Below are 12,930 nucleotides of genomic sequence, written 5' to 3'. Positions count from 1 at the left end.
CTAAGGGGACCTAGTTAATGTAGAATGCAGATACACTAAAGGGGGGGGGTAGTGGCTCAAATGGAAGAGAAAATTTTATGTTAAATTTTTCTTGTCCTGCCTTAAAATCATTTCCTTTTATCACAGGTATACAACACAATGGTTTTATATTTGTACATATTGAACACCACAAGAACTTGTTAACACTCATCACTGAATGTAGTTTTTTTTATTTTGAGATGAGAACTTTTAAGATCTACTCTCTTAGCACATTTCACATATACAACACAGTATTATTAAATATAGTCACCATGCTGTACATCACAGCCACAGGACTGACCTATTTTATAACTGCAATTTCGTACCCTTTCACCACCTTCACCTACCTATTGTGCCCATCTTCCAGCCCCGGCATCTGGCAACCACCAGTCTCTTCTCTGGTTCTATGAGTTCATTTTCTTTTTTGTTTTGTTTTCTTTTTAGATTCCACATTTAAGTGATATCAAATAGGATTTGTCTTTCTCTGTCTGACCTAATTCACTTACCATGAAGTCCTCAAGTTCCATCTGTCGAGGCAAATGACAGGTTGTCCTTTTTTCTCATGACTTAATATTCCATGGTATATATAATCGTATTTTCTTTATCCATTCACCCATTGAAAAACATGCAGATTGCTTCCATATTTTGGCTACTGTATAATGCTCTAAACTTGCAGTGAACATGGAGTGCCATAGTAGTTTTATTTTTAATTTTTTGAGGAACCTCCAAACTGTTTTCCATAGTTTTACACAAATTACATACCCACCAACAGTGCACAAAGGCTCCCCTTTCTCCAGATCCTCCCCAGCATTTGTTATCTCTTGTCTTTTCATGATAGCCATGCTAATAGGTGTGAGGTGATATCTCACCGTGGTTTTAATTTGCATTTCCCTGATGATTAGCAATGGTGAGCACATTTTTATATATTTGCTACCTATTTGAATAGCTTCATTGGAAAAATGTCTATTCAGGTCCTTTGCTTAATTTTTAATTGAATTATTATTTTTTTTGTACTGAATTGTATGAATTCCTTAGAGATTTTGGATGGCAACCCTGTATCCAATATATGGTTTGAGAATAATGTCTCTTATTTCATAGGTCGTATTCTCATTTTGTTGATCATTTCTTTTGCTGTGCATAGTCATTTTAGTTTGAAGTAGTCCCACTTATTTATTTTTAATTTTGTTTTTTATGCTTTTGTGTCATATTTTAAAAATCATTGTCAAGACCTCTGTCAAGAAAATTTTCTGTCATGTTTTCTTCTAGAAATTTTTTGGTTTCAGGTCTTACATTGACGTCTTTAATCTATTTCCAGCTAATTTTTGTGGAGTAAGATTGGAGTCTAGTTTCATTCCTTTGCACATGAATATCCATTTTTTTCAGCAAGAATTATTTAAAACTGTCATTTTCCATTGAGTTGTTTTGGTTCCTTTGTGAAATATTAGTTGATCAAATATGCATGGGTTTATTTCTGGGCTCTTGATTCTGTTCCATTGGTCCATGTGTCTGTTTTTATGCCTGTACCAAATTGTTTTGATTACTATTGCTTTATAATCTTGCTTGAAATCAGAAAGTGTGATGCCTGCAGATTGGTCTTTTTTCTCAGGATTTCTTTGGTTATTTGGGGTCTTTTTCAGTTTCATGTGAATTTTAAAATTGTTTTCTTTTTTACTGTTTTTGACAGAAATATCTCTAATAATGCATCATTACTAAAAAATTAGTTTATTCCTGAAAAATTAAAATTTTCCTTTATAGTTGTGATCTCTTGTTTTATAACTGCTTCCCTTTTCCTTTTATCGAGTATCTGTTCTAAATGGATACAGGATTTCTTTGGGGATTAATGATTTTCTAAAATTTAATAGTGGTGATTGTTTCACAACATTATAAATATACCAAAAACTATACTGTCATTTATTTAAAAGGAAGAATTGATTGTATTTAAAATATATCTCAACGAAACTTTTATGAAAGGGTATGAGAGTGAAACATTTCACAAAGAGAATAATATTATACTCATGGCTGACACCAATAAGGCAGTGAAATGGGATACACACTGAGTATGAAACTGTATTTTGAATACCTTTGGCATTACCAGAATCAAAACCTAAATTAATGAGATTTTCTTGTGATCTCATGCAGATAGATCTTCCTGGCAGTTCAAAATCGCTTACATTTTCTAATCAAACTTTAACACACTTAGAACATCAAGGAGATTATTCAAAAAGCCATGTGGTGAGAAACCAGATAGCAATGGTTTCCTCCTATTAGTGATATAGAGTACATATTTCGAAAGGACACCAAAATGCTGGGTAAGGTCCCTTACACCACAGTAATTGAATAGAATTCAGAAAGGAGGCTCTGGTTCAAAATTAAGAAAAATAATTTAATCAGAGTCACTAATTTTATTTCTTATTCTGTTAATATTCACTTGGTCACCACTTCATTTGAAAGGTACCCCTTTTGTAGTGTTTGTCAGCTAAATATGTCAAAATAACAACCAATACATCACCAGATTATTATGAAGTGCTATATCTTCACCAAAGAGGACAAGATCTTGTGAAACAGGAACTATAATTATGGATAGCAAAGGAGATAATCACTTTTAAATATTTATTAAAAGATTTCAGTCCTGATAGGATATAGTTAGTTGTGGTGGCAAACTCCCAAACACCAGAAAAAAAAAAAAGATGGATCAATTACAAAAGCTGATTTTTAAAGATATCAAATTCTTTTGGAGCAATGAGGATGAGATAAATTGGAATTCCAGAAGAGGAGGAGACTCTACCATAGTAGGCTGGGATCACTGGCTGAATTCCTTGCTCATTGCTCAGAGCACGTGCTGATTCTGAGCATGGAGTAGGGCTCAGACTTAGCTCAAGCTGAAAGAGTCTGTTGACAGAGAAAGCAGCAGGCTTTTGACTTTGTTCCATACTTAAATCTGTGTCTGATTCTTCATAATCTCACTATTGTGTACTCTTGCAGGGAAAAGGCAATAGTTACATGGGACCAATACTGGTTCTTTAAAGATTTTTCTTAGAAAATTTGATGGTAAAACATTTCCCATCTCATATATCAGTTTGTTTTCCCTCTAACATTCTTTATTTTTATTCAGGAAAACCTACCACATTATGTGAGATTATGGGGAAAGCTGAAATGTGATTGATTCGAACTGACCGAGATTTTGAATTTCTTCACCCTTACTACCTAATTTTGAATTTGTTGGAGGACTGCACTGCAAGCCTGCAAAGTCCCTGCTAAAGGTAATTAAATGTACTTATTATTGCCTCTTTGAGTGTTTACCTCTTGGAATGATTTCTAGTTTATTATTTTTAGTATTTGATCTTCAATCTGAAAACTTGGACATAGGAATTAATGGGAATTATCCACTTGGAGTATTATAATACCATAGTATTAATAACATTAGCATGGTAATCATTAATGATGTTCATCAAATATGCCAGATATTTGACAACAATAAAATCCCTAGCCCCTGAGTTTGGTGCAAATTGTTCAATACTCTCCAGGCAATGAGTATGAGCTGAAGTGTCATGTATCACTTCCAGGTCCAACACTTAACTGTCAGGTGCACTTACTCCAGAGTTCTCTTTTCTGTAATGTCAATGGGGTGTGCTCCAGAGTGGCTACTCTGTCAACCTGAGTCCTAGTTAAAGAATATGTGTAACAGTTACAGCTCACTAGATGGACATATGGCATGGGAAAGAAATAAGCTGTTGTTTTAAGCCACTGAGATTTTGGAATTGCATGTTATTTAGCATAATCTTGTCTAAGACATGGACAATAGTGGGGAAATTATAATACTTTGATAAAAGATCTAATAGAAATGAGATGGCCCAGTAAAATTCTGGCAGAAATTCAGTAATGATGACCTGTTTGATTTGAAAAGAGGAGAGAAATTAGACTGGAGACATGATCGGAGGATAGGTTATGAAAAAAACAAAGGGACAATGCTAAGTATTCTTCACTTCAAATTTAAGGTCGATGAGGATCAACATATAATTTGTAAGCAGTAATGTGATATAGCGTTCCCTTTCATAAATTTTGACTATTGAATTGTTTGGAATGGAGCAAGATTTAAAGCAGGGAAATGGGCTGAGATACAGTTGCAATAGTTCCTGAAAGTCATTATAAAGATCCAAACTTCACTATGATAGCAATTTTGAATATAAATGGAGAGATTTAGGAAGTATTTACAAAGTCAATAGGATTTTCTGATAGGCTGAGGGTGGAGATTAAAAGAGAGAGTGCCAGAATTAATCCTTGGCTTTTGTTTCTTTGTATATGTCAGTCCTTTACTTATTTATTATTATTTTTTTTGGTATGGGCAATTTAGTAGTGAATATTGTCATTTACAAAGGTGAAGTAAATGGGAGCAGTTGTGAGGGAAAATGATCGTTTCATATATGGGTATGCTGAATAAGATACAATGCAGTGTCTAGCAAGCAGCTATAAAATACATTGTTTCAATCTCAGAGGACAGGTCTATGCAGTACTTGTGGGGTTTATTTTTAAACTAATTGACTATTTTTAGAGGCATTTATATTCACAGCAAAGCTGAGCACAAAATACAGAGGGTCCCCACCTATTTCTAGCCCCCTCCCATACACAGTTTCCCTCACCATCAATATTCCACATTCCTGCAGCACATTTGTTACACTTTATGAACCAACATCCACATGAATATCAACAAATGTCCATGGTTTACAGTAAGGTTTACTCTGTGTGTTGTACATTCCATCTTTTGATAAACGTATAATGACATGTTATCTACCCTTATACTCTCATACAGACTCTCCACTCTCCTAAAAATACTCTGTGCTCCACTTCTTCATCCTTCCCTGCCCCTAAATCTTTAGAAATAACTATTTTTACTTCCTCCATAGTTTTGCCTTTTCCATAAGAAGTGGTTTTAAATTAGGGATGTCAAGGAATAAGAAGACATGACTTTGTATTGGCTGTTTATTGTAAACATTACACCACCCAGAGTTAAAAAGCAGAAATTGGGGTGGAACAGGAGACTATAATCCAAATGTCTAAGGCTTGTGTGAACAGGTGTTGCACCTGTCAGCCTGACAGTTGGCATTAGAGAACATGAGTAGTTGACAGTACAGAGTAAAGACATAAAGATAAGGATATTTTTTAAAAGCAGAGAAAATGAAACAGTTGGAAATGTCAGTCAAAAGAAAGCAGGACACATATTAAGACTCTGTCTGGACCCTGTTTGATGTAGGTAGGGTAGAATGATTGAGCATACTTAAAGGATTATAGGGCAAGACCTGAGTTTCAGGTAAGGTCAGGAAATATATGGAATACTCATTGAAGAGGTTGAGAATTTGGGGGAATTTTTAAATCATGTAACAGAAATTTTTACTTTATCCTGTTATATGAATATATACATTAATATTTTGACAAGTTAAATGATATTGGATATCCATTCTACTTTGTTCTAAGCCATTGTTTCTGCTCAGAAAGTAATCACTTAAATATTCTGAGCCTTTTTTATTTTATTTCATAATTTTTGATAAAAGGTCTATGCCCTGTTGGGATAGTGTGAGACTTACTTATAAGTATATTTGCTATATTTAATAATTCAAAAATATTCAGAATTCTCCTATTGCCTTATTATTGACCCAGTAACACACATACATGTATATATAATGTGTGTTTGTGTGAATTTGTGCATTTATTTATTTTACCAGCTATATGTCACCAAGGATCTAACTGATTTCTTTTGTATGAACTTTAAGGATGTCCAGAAAGTGTAAGAGCTTTGAAGTATTTCCAATGGATCTTATTTCCCCTGTCTCCACCCATCAGAGAACACTAGGGCCCTGGGGACACTACAAAAGCACAATAACATCTCTGCAGTTCAATAATGACATGCTCTCACACTCATGAAAAAAAATGATTCCTAAGTTTATGACAGCTGTAAGGGGGTTCTTTAATATAGCAAGTATTTTCATAACATTTAATTGTTTGAATAATTCACATGATTAATTTTGGTATTAGAATATTTCCAGAAGATTTTCAATGGTATCCCTAACTATAAAAAGCAGATACTAGGGACCTCCCTCGTGGTCCAGTGGTAAAGAATCCGCCTTAATGGTGCAGGGGACGCGGGTTTAATCCTGGTCAGGGAACTAAGATCCCACATGCCGCAGGGCAACTAAACCTGCGCACCACAACTACTGACCTGCGCGCCTCAACTAGAGAGCCTGCCGTGCCGCAAACTACAGAGCCCACGCACTCTGGAGCCCACGTGCCACAACTAGAGAAAGAAAACCTGCACACCATGACTACAGAGAAGTCCGCATGCCCCAACGAAGAGCACGCGCGCTGCAAGGAAAGATCCTGCATGCCTCAGTGAAGATCCCACGTGCTGCCACTAAGACCTAATGCAGCCAAAAATAAAATTAAATAAATAAATCTTTTAAAAAAAAAAAGCAGATACTAAAGTACACTGTATCTACGTTTACATACAAATACGAGTCGATGTGAATGTGCAAATTAACACATAAAGAGAGTGACAAGTAAAGTAATCGTGAGGTTTGAGGCTCTAATAGAAAGGAATATGATGGGAGAAAGTGTAAAGCTTGAACATTTCCACAAACAATAACCACATTTGTGTTCTGTTTCTGAGTTAGAGTATGTACAGTGACAGATGATATATAAGTGCGAGCCCTTTGTTAACTACATTTGTGCCTTAATCCTTATGCAGAGCTCTCTGGTAAATTAGCCTGGATCATTTGGTTAAACTCAAAGTGTACACAGCTGCTTCTACCCTTGAGCCAAAATCTTATCAATGTCAGGCAGCTATGTCAAATTAATCAGATCAATGTAAACATTAAAAGGAAAAAGCAGTATTGAAGACCCATCTTTGGAACAGGGTCTTTTCTTCTTAAATTTTTAGCCCCATCTACTGAAGAAGTAGAGGGAGAGTCACAGTTAATCATGTATGTGTGTTCTTATAACACTCAGCACAACAATCCTCTAAGGAATGTGACCCAACTAGGGATCTGCAGTAAGACTCAGACTTTCATCTTTTCCCTGTAAGGAAGATGTAGGAAAAGGTTGGAGAGAGGAGTGAAAAATTTCCCTCCAAATAAAAGTAATAAACTTATTTACCTCCTTCACACTAGTCACACTATTCATATTAACAATTCCAATTATAATAACATTTACAATTATAAACTCAAGTATTTACAAAAGTAATATATATCCATCCTATGTAAAACAACAATCTCATATGCTTTTATCACCAGCCTAATTCCAACAATAATATTTATCCACACAGGACAAGAACTACTTATCTCAAACTGACATTGAATCACAATCTAAACCTTAAAATTATCACTTCAAAATAGATTATTACTCAGTAATGTTTGTGTCAGTAGCACTATTTGTCACATGATCTATTATAGAATTTTCAATATGATACATGTATTCAGATTCCATTACAACATGAAAAAGATGTCAATTTGATTTTGAATGCCAAAATGTAAGTTTGTGGAATTATGGAATTTGGGGTTTTCTTTTTTTAATTTCAGAGCCTCAGAATGTATTAATCATTCTCGCAATTCATTCCATATGATAATCAGCCCATAGCTGACATCTCTTTTGATTTATTTTCTTACATTTTTTTCTTTATCTTCTTTTTTTTCATTACCCCACAACCAGTAGGCACCCAGTCAAATGCATTTAATATTTATCGTCTCACTTCAATTTACACAGATACTGTGGATCTTCAAACTATATATAGTATTGATTTGAGTTTTATAATTACATAAATTGTTTTATACTATAATTCACTTTTTCTTATTACTCTATGATTTTTTTCAAATATATCCAAGTTTCTATTTGTAAATCCATTTAATTCATTGTGAGAGTTGCAGAGTTTTGGTTTATGTATTTATCACATTTTATTTATTCCTCACAAAGGATAATTAGGTGTCCCCACCTCCATCCTACAACGGAGAATATTAGGAGGAAAATTTGCAAAGCTAGGCATATATTTGAGATCTATATCCAATAGTGGGATTAAATTATAGTATCATGGGTTATTGGCATATTTAATTGTGTTGTACATTTAATTTCACTGAATATCTCTACAAATGTGTTGTTTCATCAGGAGTGCATAGGTGGTCACATCTTCCACATTTTATCTACACCTTGATACTATTCTATTTGTCAGTTTCAAAGAGGTAAAGTGATATTACATTGCTGAATTTTATTTGTATTCTCTGTAATAGCAAAGCTGAACATCTTTTCAGAAACTTATTATTCTTATTTTCCCTCTTTGAAAATCATATACTTAGTACATTATTTTGGATATTCTAACATTTTTGCAAGAAATACAAATTCTTTCCATAGCACAGAATATTTAGGTATTAATCCTTGATCTAGCCATTGCAAATATCTTCTCCTATGGCTTCATATATTTGTTAATATTACCTCTAATTTCCTTTTCTAAATGTAAACTGCCAAATTTGATGTAATCAAATCCATCCTTTAATACCTTATGATTTGTACTTTTCAAAGTCTCATTTAAAATATTTGTATCTTTTCTGAGGTTAAAGAGATATTCTCTTATATTTTATTTTTAAATGTATAATATTATAGTTTAACATGATATATTTAATGCATTCAGATTTTTCTATTAATACATGCTAGGAGGTAAACATTCACCTCCCTGTTTTGTCTGAATAATGAATGTATTGTTATACCACTACCTGATAAACAATCCACACAGTATGAATTTTTCTCACTGATTGTCCCAGTGAATTGTGATACCATTTTTAGCATAAACGGGACTATCATCTACTTATGCCTCTCTTTCTGTCCTAACTACATTATTCTATGGTTCACTTAGTCTGTTAGCAATTCAGTAGCCTTCATTTTGTATTCTGCATTATTATCTGATGAAGTAGTCTCCAGTATTTCCTTTGCTTTTTCAAAGTTCATTCATTATTGATGAAAATGTAATTTTTATATAAATTTTAAAATGTGCCAATTTATCAAGAAAAATGCCATAAATGAAAAGAAATTTAAAGAGATTGATAGCTTTACATATTAAGTCAATCCATGTAAAATATAGTGTGATGTTTAATTTTATGTGTCAACTTGCCTGGGCCAGGCACCCAGCTATTTAGCCAAACATCATTCTAGAAGTTTCTGTGAGGGTATTTTTGGATGACATTAACATTTAAATATGTGGACCTTGAGTAAACAAATTGCTCTCTATTATGTGGGTGAGCCTCACCCAATTAGTTGAAGACCTGAATAGAACAAAAGACTGAATGCTCCCAAGCAAAAAAGAATTCTGCCAGTAGACAGACTTCAGACTTGAACTAGAGCAATGGCTCTTCTCTGAGTCTCCAGACTCATGGCCTATTCTGCAGATTAAACTTTCCAAATTCCATAATCATGTGAGTCAATTCCTTAATATAAATCTCTTCCCTGTCTTTCCCTTTCAAGACTCATACATTTTTTTCCTTCTCTTATTTAGTTGACTTAGTTTTAGTTTTGTTAGTAGTTAAACATAGGATGAAAGGATCATTTTTACTTCAGCATGATTAAATATGATATTTTTATTTTTAATGGAAAGTCATATATTTCTATTATATTACTGTCAGCCTCAGAGTATTCATTATAGTTCTTTCTGCATGTCTTATCTAGTCAGGAATTTATGTGGCTACCTCATTTCTAAATGTGGTTATGGAAGCTTATACAAAGAGAAAATGTAACCAAAGTAAAAGAAAACTGAAATTTAGAAAACAGGATAAAGTAAATATACCAAACTTATGTCATTATACTGACTGCGATTCAGCAGAAAAATGAATGATAATCTTATTAGCATCCAAAACTAAATATAAAGTGAAGCACCAGAACTATTTAACTTAAAGCAGGAATCAAATGTTCTTCATTTGGAACATTGTGGAGAGGGTTTTGGAAGGCAATAGAGAGTACTGAATATAGTCATTGGCTTTACAATCAACAAGCTTAACTTAGAAATTTGGCTCTGCCAGCTACTGCTGTGTAGACTTGGACAATTTACTCAACCTTACTGAGACAGCTTTCTCATTTGCAAATGTATACATATCTCTTAGAATTCTCATATATCTATGTTAAAGGATACATGTAAAGAACTCTGCACATGGCAGGAGATAACATGTAGTCAATAATTTGTAAACACACACACACACACACACACACACACACACACACCGCTCTATCATGTTGAAGGGAACATCCAATTTAAGTCATTTTTAATTTGTCTAATAACCAGTGATTTAAGGTCATATTTTGTATACTGAAATGGTTAACATATGAAAAACAGAAATGTTCTAATAATTCTGACACCTTGAGAAAAGTGTATGACTTATTCTTGATACTATCAACTTTCATATAACAAAGACTGTTTCCCTCACAGGAGTTAGAAGAGTTTGTGCAAAGCTCTGGAAAAAATGGAGTTGTGCATAGTTTTGGAAGTTTTAGCCACAGCAACCAGAGAAGAAAAAGAAATAAAAGGACTCCAAATTGGAAAAGAAGTAAAGCTGTCACTGTTTGCAGATGACATGATACTATACATAGAGAATCCTAAAGATGCTACCAGAAAACTACTAGAGCTAATCAATGAATTTGGTAAAGTAGCAGGATACAAAATTAATGCACAGAAATCTCTGGCATTCCTATACACTGATGAAAAATCTGAAAGTGAAATTAAGAAAACACTTCCATTTACTATTGCAACAAAAAGAATAAAATATCTAGGAATAAACCTACCTAAGGAGACAAAAGACCTGTATGCTGAAAATTATAAGACACTGATGAAAGAAATTAAAGATGATACAAATAGATGGAGAGACATACCATGTTCTTGGATTGGAAGAATCAACACTGTGAAAATAACTCTACTACCCAAAACAATCTACAGATTTAATGCAATCCCTATCAAGCTACCACTGGCATTTTTCAGAGAACTAGAACAAAAAATTTCACAATTTGTTTGAAAACACAAAAGACTCTGAACAGCCAAAGCAATCTTGAGAAAGAAAAACGGAGCTGGAGGAATCAGGCTACCTGGCTTCAGATTATACTACAAAGCTACAGTAATCAAGACAATATAGTACTGGCACAAAAACAGAAATATATATCAATGGAACAGGATAGAAAGCCCAGAGATAAACCCACACACATATGGTCACCTTATCTTTGATAAAGGAGGCAAGAATATACAGGGGAGAAAAGACAGCCTCTTCAATAAGTGGTGCTGGGAAAACTGGACAGCTATATGTAAAAGAATGAAATTAGAACACTCCCTAACACAATGCACAAAAATAAACTCAAAATGGATTAAAGACCTAAATGTAAGGCCAGACACTATCAAACTCTTAGAGGAAAACATAGACAGAACACTCTATGACATAAATCACAGCAAGTTCCTTTTTGACCCACCACCTAGAGAAGTGGAAATAAAAACAAAAATAAACAAACAGGACCTAATGAAACGTCAAAGCTTTTGCACAGCAAATAAACCATAAACAATATGAAAAGACAACCCTCAGAATGGGAGAAAATATTTGCAAATGAAGCAACTGACAAAGAATTAATCTCTGAAATTTACAAGCAGCACATGCAGCTCAATATCAAAAAAACAAACAACCCAATCCAAAAATGGGCAGAAGACTTAAATAGACATTTCTCCAAAAAAGACATACAGATGGCCAAGAAGCACATGAAAGAATGCTCAACATCACTAATCATTAGAGAAATGCAAATCAAAACTACAATGAGATATCATCTCACACCGGTCAGAATGGCCATCATCAAAAAATCTACAAAAAATAAATGCTGGAGAGGGTGTGGAGAAAAGGGAACCCTCTTGCACTGTTGGTGGGAATGTAAATTGATACAGCCACTATGGAGAATAGTATGGAGCTTCCTTAAAAAACTAAAAATAGAACTACCATACGATCCAGCAATCCCACTCCTGGGCATATACCCTGAGAAAACCATAATTCAAAAAGAGTAATGTACCAAAATGTTCATTGCAGCTCTATTTACAATAGCCAGGACATGGAAGCAACCTAAGTGTCCATCAACAGATGAATGGATAAAGAAGATGTGGCACATATATACAATGGAATATTATTCAGCCATAAAAAGAAACGAAATTGAGTTATTTGTAGTGAGGTGGATGGATCTAGATTCTGTCATACAGAGTGAAGTAAGTCAGAAAGAGCAAAACAAATACCGTATGCTAACACATACATACGGAATCAAAAAAAAAAAAGGTCATGAAGAACGAGGGGCAAGATGGGAATAAAGACACTGACCTACTAGAGAATGGACTTGAGGATATGGGGAGGGGGAAGGGTAAACTGGGACAAAGTGAGAGAGTAGCGTGAACATATATATACTACCAAACGTAAAATAGATAGCTAGTGGGAAGCAGCCGCATAGCACAGGGAGATCAGCTCGGTGCTTTGTGACCACCTAGATGTGTGGGATAGGGAAGGTGGGAGGGAGGCAGATGCAAAAGGGAAGAGATATGGGGACATATGTATATGTGTAACTGATTCACTTTGTTATAAAGCAGAAACTAACACACCATTGTAAAGCAATTATACTCCAATAAAGATGTTTAAAAAAAAAAGTTGCAGTTGTAGTGTTTACTCTGGGGTCAATGATCAAAAACCTCACAGAAGAAAAGTCTAATGTGATTGCATCAGCCCTTGCCCAGATTCCTCAGAAGGTCAGATAATCTTATTTTTTCAGGGACAGCTATTTTAAATTCCATGAAGATCTCCTTAAAAGCATGCTTAAAAATGCCAGAAATTTTATTGGCAATGTTAGTGTCAATTTAACTGAACTGTAAAAAAAAAGGTACTAACC

General features: G+C 34.2%; 1 long non-coding RNA gene and 1 pseudogene across 1 annotated transcript in view; one reads left to right on the top strand and one right to left on the bottom strand.

Annotated features, from left to right (window-relative positions):
- The window catches only part of LOC137223773 (UDP-glucuronosyltransferase 2C1-like), a 36,742-nt pseudogene that overhangs the window by 1,932 nt on the left and 21,880 nt on the right, over positions 1 to 12,930 (top strand).
- The window catches only part of LOC137223774 (uncharacterized), a 70,144-nt gene that overhangs the window by 44,594 nt on the left and 12,620 nt on the right, over positions 1 to 12,930 (bottom strand). The window lies entirely within an intron of this gene.

Source organism: Pseudorca crassidens, chromosome 4, assembly GCF_039906515.1.
Source record: "Pseudorca crassidens isolate mPseCra1 chromosome 4, mPseCra1.hap1, whole genome shotgun sequence".
NCBI classification, from domain to species: domain Eukaryota; kingdom Metazoa; phylum Chordata; class Mammalia; order Artiodactyla; family Delphinidae; genus Pseudorca; species Pseudorca crassidens.
Note: the sequence above shows the minus strand (reverse complement) of the source record. Positions and strands in the feature narration are given on the sequence as shown.